Source organism: Pygoscelis adeliae, unplaced genomic scaffold (genome assembly GCF_000699105.1).
Source record: "Pygoscelis adeliae isolate BGI_AS28 unplaced genomic scaffold, ASM69910v1 Scaffold122, whole genome shotgun sequence".
Classification (NCBI taxonomy): domain Eukaryota; kingdom Metazoa; phylum Chordata; class Aves; order Sphenisciformes; family Spheniscidae; genus Pygoscelis; species Pygoscelis adeliae.
In genome coordinates this window covers 6,081,183-6,092,325 of record NW_008824358.1, presented here as the reverse complement: position 1 = coordinate 6,092,325, position 11,143 = coordinate 6,081,183, and positions in this window count along the sequence as shown.

Here is an 11,143-nt window from a genome sequence, read left to right as displayed (position 1 = left end):
GTGAAGAGGGAGGGAGGATGGGAGAAGGTGCATGCCTTCCAGTCTACAGTCTTGTCTGGGGCTTCAGCACGAAAACCAGAGCCTGCTGGTGTTTTGGAAAGAGATGGGAAGTCCACAGCTCAGGCTGTGTCTTGGGTGGAGACCTGTTGGCCCTGAGGAGTGGGAAGCAGGCCAGTGGGTTGGGGCCAGATCCCGTGGCTTCTGCTATCTTCTGGCATGGAGGGCTCCGCTCCTCCCAGCTCTTGCAGCCAACGTATGCTGCTCCCTCGCTGCACCCACGATAAACAGGAGTGTTTTTGTGTAAAATCCAGTAAAATCTAGTTTGGATTTTAAGAGATCTCTACTGAACTTATATGAAAAGATGTCCTGATTTCTGCAAAAGCTGGATGGATATTCTGCACAGGCCTGCTTGCCCACGGCTTGTTCACTGATGTCGTCGGGTATTGGTGAGACCCTTAGCTGTAATGAAGTCACGCCAATAAAAATCTGAGGGATGTCAATACAGTATGAAAATCCCACCATCCTGCTTTAGGATGTGCCACCATTTGGGCTGGATTTTAGGGCAAACTTTTAGAATTAGAATAGCTGAAGAGATGCATAGAGAAGGAAGGGAACATCGTGGAGGCTGTGACTGAAGGCCTGTCAAAATAAGAATTGCAAACACAGGTCTGCGTGTGCCCTAGGGCTGGGAGATAGGCTAAGCAGTCCTCCGGGATCTCTTCCACTCCTATTTTTTTCTGAGTTCAAGGCACTAGAAAGGCAGAGTCTCTTTTGGTTTTTGTCAATGGCAGTTTTCTGAAGAGATATACAGTGAAAAGCAGCTGAAATATGGCAGGCTGTCACCTGAGAGAATCTCTCTCCCTTTCAGCTATTTTGGATTCCAGGTAATTCCATTTATGGGCACACATGAAAAAGATTCTGTCCTAAGAAGTTGGATGAGGTTACCAAGTCCAGCCAGCACTCTGAATTCATATTTGCAGGTCTTGGAGGGGTCTCTCTGTGACACATGCATTGAAGCCAACCGAGCACACAAACTTTTTGCAGAACACACAAAAACTGTCTTATAATCATTTCTTCTTGCACTGTCTCCAGCGCCACAAAAATCTTATTCCTTTTAAGTATGGGCAAGGTGTTAATATTCTTGGCTGACTGGAAACCTAATAAATACCTTTGACATCTAGCTTGGCTGTGTTTCTTGTTGGATCTGCCAAGCATTCTTTAGATGTCAAGGTCTGGGAATTATATGCTGGGAAGCACATGATATTTTCAGGGCGTAGAGTTAACCAGTTTTGCACAAAATGTACTAGTTACGTAAAAGTCATATTTTAAAATGAAATCGGTGCCTTATGGAAAATCCTAAGTACAGAACCAGGAACCGAAGCTCTCTGTTTATGCATAGTGCAGATGCAGCCCTAGGACTGGCTTTGCAGGCTTCTCCACCCTCACATGTTACTGTGCTTCAACCATGACCTGAAGGGTTCATCTGAGAGGGGAAGACCTAATTGGATTTCCATATCCTCTCTCCTAACAAGAGTTTCATCTGTGGCAGAGTCTGTTTTGTTTTCCACTTTGGATGTCTGCGTGAAGATCTCATTTCCAAAAGTCTAAGTAGCCAGATAACACCAGGCATTTTGCAACATAGACTAGTGGATTTCTTCTTGGACTCCCTGAAGTTCTGTTGTTCTGTGTTTGTGATGAGAGGAGAAGAGAGCTTTTCTTGAGGTGTACGTCCTCTTCACTTGGACCACCCACTCATTTCACTGCAACTGTTGCTAGCCTTGAAGTTCCAACCCCCCCAAACTAGATCCTCCTGGAAAGGAGGTAGACTTGAATCTTACAAGGTTGAAGAAAAAAGGAAGGCGGGTGAATTTTTTATACTTGCCTTTCAGATTTTCAGCTTTCAGAGGTCTCAGGTGCATTTTAAAGCTTTTTTCGATAGCTAAAATAGAAAATAAACTTACTTTTTCTTTGATGGATAGAACAGCATGACCTGTAAAGAGATCTGATATTCTTACACAATCACTTGACTCCAGTAGCAGGGTCTTTAGAAGAAATGTCAAATACCTTACAATTCCTGATAAAAATGTAAGTGCTAGCAACATGGCTACTCTATCAGCTCTGTCAGGAAAAGATGGCTGTGTGATATGATGCCTGTAATCTTTATTGGCTGGAGCATGAGCCAGGGTTCACTGTGCACAGCAGCCTCTTCCCGGATCAAGGTCCTCACCAGGAGAGAGCTACTGTTGCTCTTCTTTTTAATTAATACAACATCTCCCCTAGTCACTCAGCTCTTGCCCAAAAATGTGATGGTACAACTCTTTAAAATGAGACAACTGGAAAACTGAATTGTGATAATGTAGTCAAGAAATGGTATTTTGTCGGAAAGCGTAACTGTGAGGCCTTGCAAAGACCAGTTGCTTCCTGTTCATCTCCGGTAAACACCTGGTGGCATATCTTGGGAACAGGCTGCCTGTGGGTGAGTAAAGCAGGCGCAGCTGCTGGTGCTGCAGCTAGAGTCTGTGGGTGGCGTGACGCGAGTCTCTCTCAGAAATGCTGTTATTTCCAACAACATTTCATTTCGGGCAATGCTGGCTTTCAGAGCCTTTGCAACCTCTTTCATTGCAGAGAGGAAGGAAATCATCCCTGAAGCTGGCATATTTTCATGTGTTTGCTGTGTGGATCGCGAGACTCGTGAAAGTGTGTGTTTAGACAGTGACAGATTACCTCAACCCCCAAATTAGTCTCTGGCTTGTTAGAAGAGGAGCTGTTAAAGTCTACTGTGCTAATAAGTTTCTAAATATTGCTTTGAATTGGCTTGCTCTGACTCTGCAGGCTCCCAGCTCTGCTGGGGGGTCCTGTGTGCGAGGAGCAAATCAAACCCACTCAGCAGTTGGTCTGTACTGGGAACTTCCAGTGAGGCTAGCAGGGACCTGGCCTGCAGTGAGCTAGTTACGGCATGGGATATTTATTAGAAATGTATGTTTTCAAGCAATTGCTATCTGCCTACCTTTTAAAGCAAACTGTCTCCGTTCCTTCCAGTCCTGCCAGCTAGATAAAGGTGCTACAAGGAAGGAATAAGTTGAGCCTTTTAATTTTTTTTAATTATTATTTTTAAATTAAAAAATAATTGTCTCTGAGATTCGATGGCAAGTAGCAAACAAACAGCCTTTTTGTAACTGTTATGGATACTGAAAAAATGTAAATACCTTAAAAGACGGAGACTCATGGTGGGCCACAGAGGCTCTTAAGTACGGTGGTCTTATCTGTTGTCATTATGTGCACAACTAAAGTATATTTGTCATACCTTTATTTTAGTTAATAGAGAGTCAGATATTTCCAAACAACAGCCATGGAATGAAAACTGAGGTTATCATTCTTGCCACTGGCTTTTCTGAACTGTAGCAAATATCTGATTGGAGGCTTTGTTGAACTTTAGAGTGTAAAAATACGTTGAATGAATATGCCTTTACTGTGAAAAGCAGATATGGATTATTACTAGGTACATTCCATAATGGAAAGTCTCCGTTTTTAGGTCGATGTGGATCCACCCTGAACATGTCTTTGTTTATTTGTAAGATTGTTTCCTGTTTTTTCTTATCACAAACTTTCAGCTGTGAATTAAAATAAAGAGGCAGGCTATGATGTTACAGTCTCTAGACTAAGGGATGTGAAGAGACCTTTTCACAATGCTTTGAAGGAAGCATTGGACAACTATCCAGGGGTGTATGGAGTCAGAGAAGACTTCTACAGCTTCCTTCCATAACTCAATCGTTAGTTCAACTCCGTTGAAGCAGAAGGAATAAGAGCAACAACAAACCTGGACTATTTTACAGTGATTTCTAGCCTGCTTTCGCATGGAATTACACATCTGTGTCTCCTCCTCTTCCCCAATACCTTTTGGAGCTGCTGGCCAAAATCAACAACATTTGACTGAAAGGGAGAATTTTCAACAATAATTAAGTTCTTACCAGTTTCCTCAAAATAGGAGGTCAGGGAGAGCAGAGTTGGATTTGAACCTTTGCACTTTCGCCCCTAATAAATCTTTTGATCCTTTCACCCATTCCTCCTGCATAGGTTCTCTGAGGTTTTTTTCCCAAGGATTTAGGAAGAATAAATGACATAGAATGCAGCTGTTCTACTTGGAGATGAAAGTAAGTCTTTATTTGAATTAAGCTATCAACAGGTGCCTCTTTAGTTTGTAGGTGTAAAAATGAAGTGTATGTACATTTTTTTCTTTAAGGCTAGAAGGAACCAACCATTATTATCTAGTATGGTTTCCATGGCGTAGGTCATCAAAGCTCAATGAGTAATTTCTTCATCTAGCCAGAAGTTCCTGTTGAAGCCACAGGATTGCTTTCAGAAATGCTTTTTATTCTGGTATTTGCTAGAGAGTTCATGACATCTCAGTACATCTCAAAGTGAATGGTTCTGATAGTTAATTACTCACATGGGTGGGAAAATTTGCACTTTATTTGTAGCGAATTTATCTGCCATTATCTTCAGCAGACGGATCTTGTATTTTCCCAATGGATTCAAGTCTGAAGTGTATTCTGTATTCAGTACGTACAAAACTGACTAGGTAATTTCTTGACCTCTGGTTGATAAATTAGAATGAATATCTTGATTTGATAAATGGCATGCTTTTTAGCATGCCATTGACTTCTGTTTAGCATAACAGAAGTAATGTCATCCTTTTCTCCTGGAAAACAAAGGAGAGTAGGAGACAGAGTTGACCCAGATTCTTCCCTTGTCATAATGTCAAAGTCAGTTATGAAGATTTCTGAACATGTAAAATTTTACATTACTCTTACTTCTTCTACCTAAAGTTATAAGGAAAACACTGATGGAATAGATCAGCACATCTTCATTGATTTCAGTGACCTTTATGTTAGTAGTGAGTTGGGCCTCCAGTGATATTGAAGTCCATCCCAGGATAGAAAACAGCATGAATAGGATTCATAGAAAAGCCTTCTGAATAAAAAGACAAAGCAAATTCCACACTTTTCAGTGTATTCCTTCTTGGAATATGAAAAGCTTAGGCATCTTCCTCTGCTCCTCTGAGCTCAGATCAATCAATCAAAAAAAAAAAAGGGAAAAATATGACATGAAAAAAAAAAAAGAAGAGTTTGTACCAACCATTCTTCAAGGGAATGAAGACCAAAGGCAAAGTGATTTTTCAGGTGGGATGCACGTACATAAATGAGATGCCTCTGAAAGAATCCAAACTTTTTGTCAAAATCAGCACTTCATTACAAGCCGTTGAAGCTGATTTAAAGCTTCCGTTGAGAACTGTTCACTGATAGCATGTGTCATTGTCTGCATACAGAATCATGTAGTGATTTATACAGCCAGCGAGGGGGGTGTTACTGGAGACCCTTAAACAAGATGGAAGTCCAATTTACATGTTCGGTACAATTAATTGCAAGTGTAATTGCAGCTAAAATTTTCAATTTTTGAGTTGCCTGAGTTGGTGGCAAATACATAAGTTTCAGTTATGCTGCTGTGATGTCTGTTCTTTGTGGCCTTTGCAATCAAATGATAGCATTTGAAGAATGACAAATTCAACTACCTGAAGTAATGTGGCCCTAGGTGTTCACCCTGTTCCAGGCAATATGTAATGTCCTCAGCACGTTCCTGTTGTGTGCAGCTTTCTCGTCAGCCAACACAGAAAGAGACACCCCATTTTTAAGCGAGTCTCTTGAAAACATGCTGAAACGCTTCTCCCAAAGACCTTGCAACATGCGCAGCGCTGATTCTGGTGGAAGGGGTCAGCAGTGCCTTATGGTGACCTGTGGAGCAATCACGGAGTCTGCAGCTTTGTAAGCCTCTGGCTCTTGCTGTTGGCTGATGAAATGACCCTTCCCTTGCACAGCTGCAGCACTGTCCTTGGCACCCTCTAAGCAGCCTTGGGTGCTCATTGCTATGTGGGAATGCTCTGCAGAGTGCAATTTACCCATATGGATTCATCTGGACAAAGAAATTTAGAGAAATTTGTCATTTTTTAAAGAATGTATCTGAATCTGGAACTTGTTTCCATCTTAGCCTCTTAGGGAACAACTGTTCCGAGTAGGGAACTGTCCAGGCTGCTTTCCTGTGTCAAGCAGTTCAAGTTGTAAGTCAATAAATATCAGCTACTGTAGAAATGGCAAAGCATGTAAGAAAAATGTGTGAAATGAGACTAGAACTGTAAGGGTGAAGAGACCTGGATAGTCTTGAGTGCTGAAAGAGGAATAAATGAATTATTGCTATCACTACCATTGTCAGACCCTCCTGACAGCTTGGCCTAGCAATGGTGAGAACTGCAAGCCATAGAAGATGGCAAAAAAGAGTCCCTGTTAGTTAAATAATGAATCTGTATTACCTCAGCCTGAGCTATCCCTTGCTGTGAGACTGATCTTCATTTGAGAGCTGAGGCCCAGACTGTAAAGCAAACGTTTACTCATTTGCATTACGTTTCTGGATTCCGTAGAGCATGTCAGAAAATAAAGTAGACTTGTGAGGCCGCTCTAGTGCAAGGTAGAGAACAAAGAAGGCAAAGTGGGTCTGGGAAGAGGCTGCTTACCCCAGGGTGCTTCCTAAAATAACAATGTTTTGCCCTGGATGGGTGCAGACCACCTATTACACAAGTCTTCCAAGGATTATATCTCCTCCTGACACAGCAGGAGAACATGGGAGGCAGCAGTAACATCACTGGTTTATGTCTCAGGACAAAACCAGTCTTTTGACTGAGTCTTTTTTTTTTTTTTCCTCCCTTTTCCTCCAGAGGTCCAGGAAGATGTGCATCCTAAAAGGACTAATGACCAGAATTAGATGAGGTACCACAGATTGTATTTTAGCTTCACTGAAAACACACCCTGGTCCTACAGGAAAAACATCTAGTGTCGTGGGTTGGATTGTTTCATTAGCTGAAGGACCATGATAATAGAGCATGTCTGGGCTTGTGAGGCATCAGGGAGTAAGAGGATTTTTTAAATTTTTTTTTTCCCTGTATGCTTTTATTAATATGCCTTAGTCTGGCTCTTGGGGTATCTCCGCTGAAACAAGAAACTTGTTCATTCCCTGGCCTCCCTGCTGGGACCACTTACATGTGTATTAGTTACTGTCAGTGATCATAGTGTATCATGAGCATCTGGCTGGTGGGAAGTGTTCTATGGCCATAAAAAGTGCCGTCTAGAAGCAACATCTTTCTCCTTCTGACTCTGCTAGATTAGAATCTGAAGGGTGAGAAGCTGTGAAGTATATTTCCCATCCTCAAACCTATCAGTTGCTTAGACCTAAGTGTGATTTTTGTTGAAAGGGCTTTACAAAAAAAGCAGATACAAAATAGTTCTGTGATATATATTTTTATTGTTGACTTACACGGTATTCATGAGAGTAAAAAAAATACAAGGCTTCTACTCAAGCAGAAGCAGAATATCCAAGTGTGCGTGAAGTTACCACTATTATCATTGGGGGGTTTTAATTATTTTTTTTTTTAGGTCCCTGTGAACCTCTCCTTCTAAAATGAAACAAAAATAGCTAAAGATCACAAAAAATGGCTGCATTTTCATGCTGTATTCCTTTGTCATTACATTTAACCTTTATTTTCCTTTCATATTGTACATTATAAAAACGTAACTGCTATGTCTATAGATTTGTATTCCAAGTGAAAAGTGCACACTGAGTTCTTCCACCTTGGTTGGAAAGATGTAGATCACTTTCTCTATTTTCACCATGGGGCCTGATCCAAAGCTCAAGGAAGGAAGCTTTCAACAGGCATTAGCGTGGGCCTGTGTGTCACAGACGCTAGAATGACTGTCTGCGCGTGGTGGGAACATAGAATTTTCCATTCTATTATTTTCCTTTTTGAAAGGACATGCAGTATGTACTGGGTTATTTTTTAAATTATTTATACAACTGTATCCTGACAAGCTACAACTTCCTCCAGTGTAAACATAGCTACTGTTTGTTTCTGTGGTGTTTAGCAGTGTTTATAGGGTTGGGGAAGAACCGAAAGATAGTGTGGTGTATGCTTTTCCAAAAATCCCCCCATTTATTTTCTCTGAAAACTTTTGGTCTGATCTCAGTTACACCACTAAATCAGTGGAGCTGCCTCATATCCACCAGTGGGCCTGAGCTGAAAATAGTTCCCAGCAGTCTCTATGCTGGGAGCAAGGCTGGGTAGATATACGGTCTTGTGTAGGCCTCTGCTAAGAAGGCTGTACCCTACATGTGTACGCACATGTTTAAAAACACTTCTATCCAGCTCAGTATATTTTTTTGGACATTCTTCTTATGTGAATTGCATAAGTTACAGTGACTTGTACCACAAAACTTATTTTATGTAACCCATGGCTTTGGTTTTGTTCAACATTGTACCTAACGCCTGGATCTAACCATTCTTGCATCCTCAGAATCTCCTGAATTAGATCCAAATGTTGTGAATTTAGGCCATTGTCATAGCAATATATATTTTGAATAACCATACACATTTTCCAGTGAGTTCCAGGCAGTTGAGGGGAAAGGTGCAATCACAAATCTTTACCACTCTATATATTTCATCCTGACATTCTGGCATCAGACTCTTTTGTCATATATTAAAGGCCATTTTTCTATTCTAGGCTTCCATTTGCTAGAGATGATCGAACCACTGTAATGCATTGATTTGTAAAGTGCTTTGTGATATCTTGAGTGTGAATGCAGGAAAAATCAAATTCTGGTCTGTCAGGCGCTTAAAAAAAGTTCATCTCTTGGCTGAGAAAATCGCTATGCTGTCACCTGTTTTTGTGCTGATATTTTCTGTGGGTAGCACAAAGGCTCTAAAGGTGCTTGGGGATTGGGAAAAACAGTATAGGCAGTCTTTGATTTTTATAGTGCCTCTCCTTTCCATCAGCTATCCCACTTTTCAAACTTTTCTAATAGCCATTTTGGTTTTTCCCCAAAATAAAAGCCTTTTATAAGAAACTGGATTGCCTGTAAAATCAGAAACCTCTGGATTTTTTCATGAAATCCAAACCTCAATTTTGCTGCAAAGGATCCCATGTGGGTTTGGAACTGTTGCTTACCCAGGACTAGAGCACAACGTGGTGTTTTCCAGATAAGTAAGAATAGGTGTGCTGAGTGCATCCTTGTGGAGCTACTGCTCATAGGGACAAAAAATGGCACGTAACTTTTGACATGCAGATGATCCAATCTGTCTTGACAGGCTAGCAGGGGATTTTTCTATCAGCCAGTGTTACTACGGCCTGTCACAATTTACTCGGCTATGTAAAATGTACATTAACATTTTTCAACTAATGTCAAGAGCTTATAACAGTAACCTGGATAAAAAGTTATAACCTTTGAAGATGAGGTGAATACTCAGTTAACTGGAAGTAAAGCTACCTTCCAGGAGACAGGATTCCTGGAGAGGAAGTATGCAAGAAGCATCACCTCCTGTGTAAATTTTGTTCTGTTTTTTCTGATCTTGTTTTTGTTTCTAGAGGATGAATGTATTAAACAATGGCCTTCTAAGTTCTTCTAGACTTTAGCAGTTTTGGTAATACCATACACCTTGAAAGACAGGAATAAAGCATTGTGGCTTCTGGCTAACTATAATAAAGGTAAAAGTTGAGAGTAAGAGCCAAGGAAACTAGCCTACAATGAAGATTTAATTCTGCAGTTCAACATTCCCCTCAGCCATCTGCTAATTCTGCTTTGTGATGAAATTTCTAACAGGTGGCTTGAATCCTATAGGTGTGGATGAACTGTTAATATCAGAATATTAGCAGACTTTTAAAACTTCTTCCTACCTTAGCTAGTATGCTAATGAGGCGGCAATCTTCCCTCAAACTACAGGCAAGGTTTGCAACAGTTTGATATGTTTATGCTCCTGCAAAAGTGACTGTTAAAAGAAGTAGTAAAAATGGTTAAGTAAATGTTGCTACGTACAGCCTTGGAGGAAGACGACTTCCCTTCATATCCCTTCTGCAAAGGACTGAATAGTACTTTGGACTTTGTTTTCTTCATGTAAAAAAGATGCTTGGACCTTCAATTCAAGCGCATAGGAGTAAGCTTCAAAAAGCTTTTCAGAAGTACCACAGCAATAGGGTGGAAGCAAAGTTTTGCAGAAAACTGCAAAGGAGCAAGAATGTATGAAAAATCAGATCTGCTACATTGGATTTCATGCAAGTCACTATTTATAGGATGATCAGTGAAGCTAGCTTCAGACTTCAATTTATAAATAGATGAGCATACATTTCCCTTCTATGCCAGAATTTTCCAAACTGCAGCTTCATGCTTCCCTTGTTGTTCTGACGAACATTGCTGGTCGTTTGTGGATGTGTGGCTGGGCATTGGTAGGGGGTTGATTAAAATCCTATTCAACAACAGATTTACCTTCCTAGTTAGCAAATGCTGCATGTACGGTGTATGCAATCCCATTTTGAGAGTGATGAAGGAATGTCGATTCTGTTTGCCTGCACACAGACAAAATGCTGATGACACTTTGGAAAATGAGACTGTGGGCTTCTAAGACACTCAAGAACTTCTGACTGCAGTTTGAAAGTCAAATTTTATGAAAGGATGGCTTACTGTGTGGAGTTTTGAAGAAGTCCTGCAGACCATGCCTTCAGCCCTTAAAATCTGCTGTGCTTGGCTGCTTTTGGCTTTTTTTTTTGCCAGTTCCCTTCTAAGAGAGCATCATGTCACTAGAAGTTCTTTCCCATCGGGCAGCCCCTTGCCCACTGGACAGAGACTGATAGAGTTACGCTTAAACTCATCATCCTTGGTCTTCATTGCTGAGAGTTCATAATTAAGAAGGCAAATGTTATAGGCCAGGACATTTTTTTGAATAAGCAATCTTTTGTGGAAGCAGGTGAGAGATCTCTGTTAGACGAGGAAAGGGGAATCTTCTTAAAGCTTCCCACAGAATTAAAAGTTAACAGCTTACACTTGCAAATGTGCACCTGAGTAGTAGCCCTGGTGTGGTGTGTGTGCAGGATCCGACATGGAAGTTATGTGCGTAAGAGGTAGCAACTTCAGGCTGAAGCTTTGAACGATAAAGCGGCTTATTTCTTCTGGTAAATAATTCTTGTTAATATGCCTCTCTGAGAATCATTTCATCCATCTATATGGTACTAGCATTAAAGCAGTGAGAGCAGATGACTGCACCTGGATGAGGTTC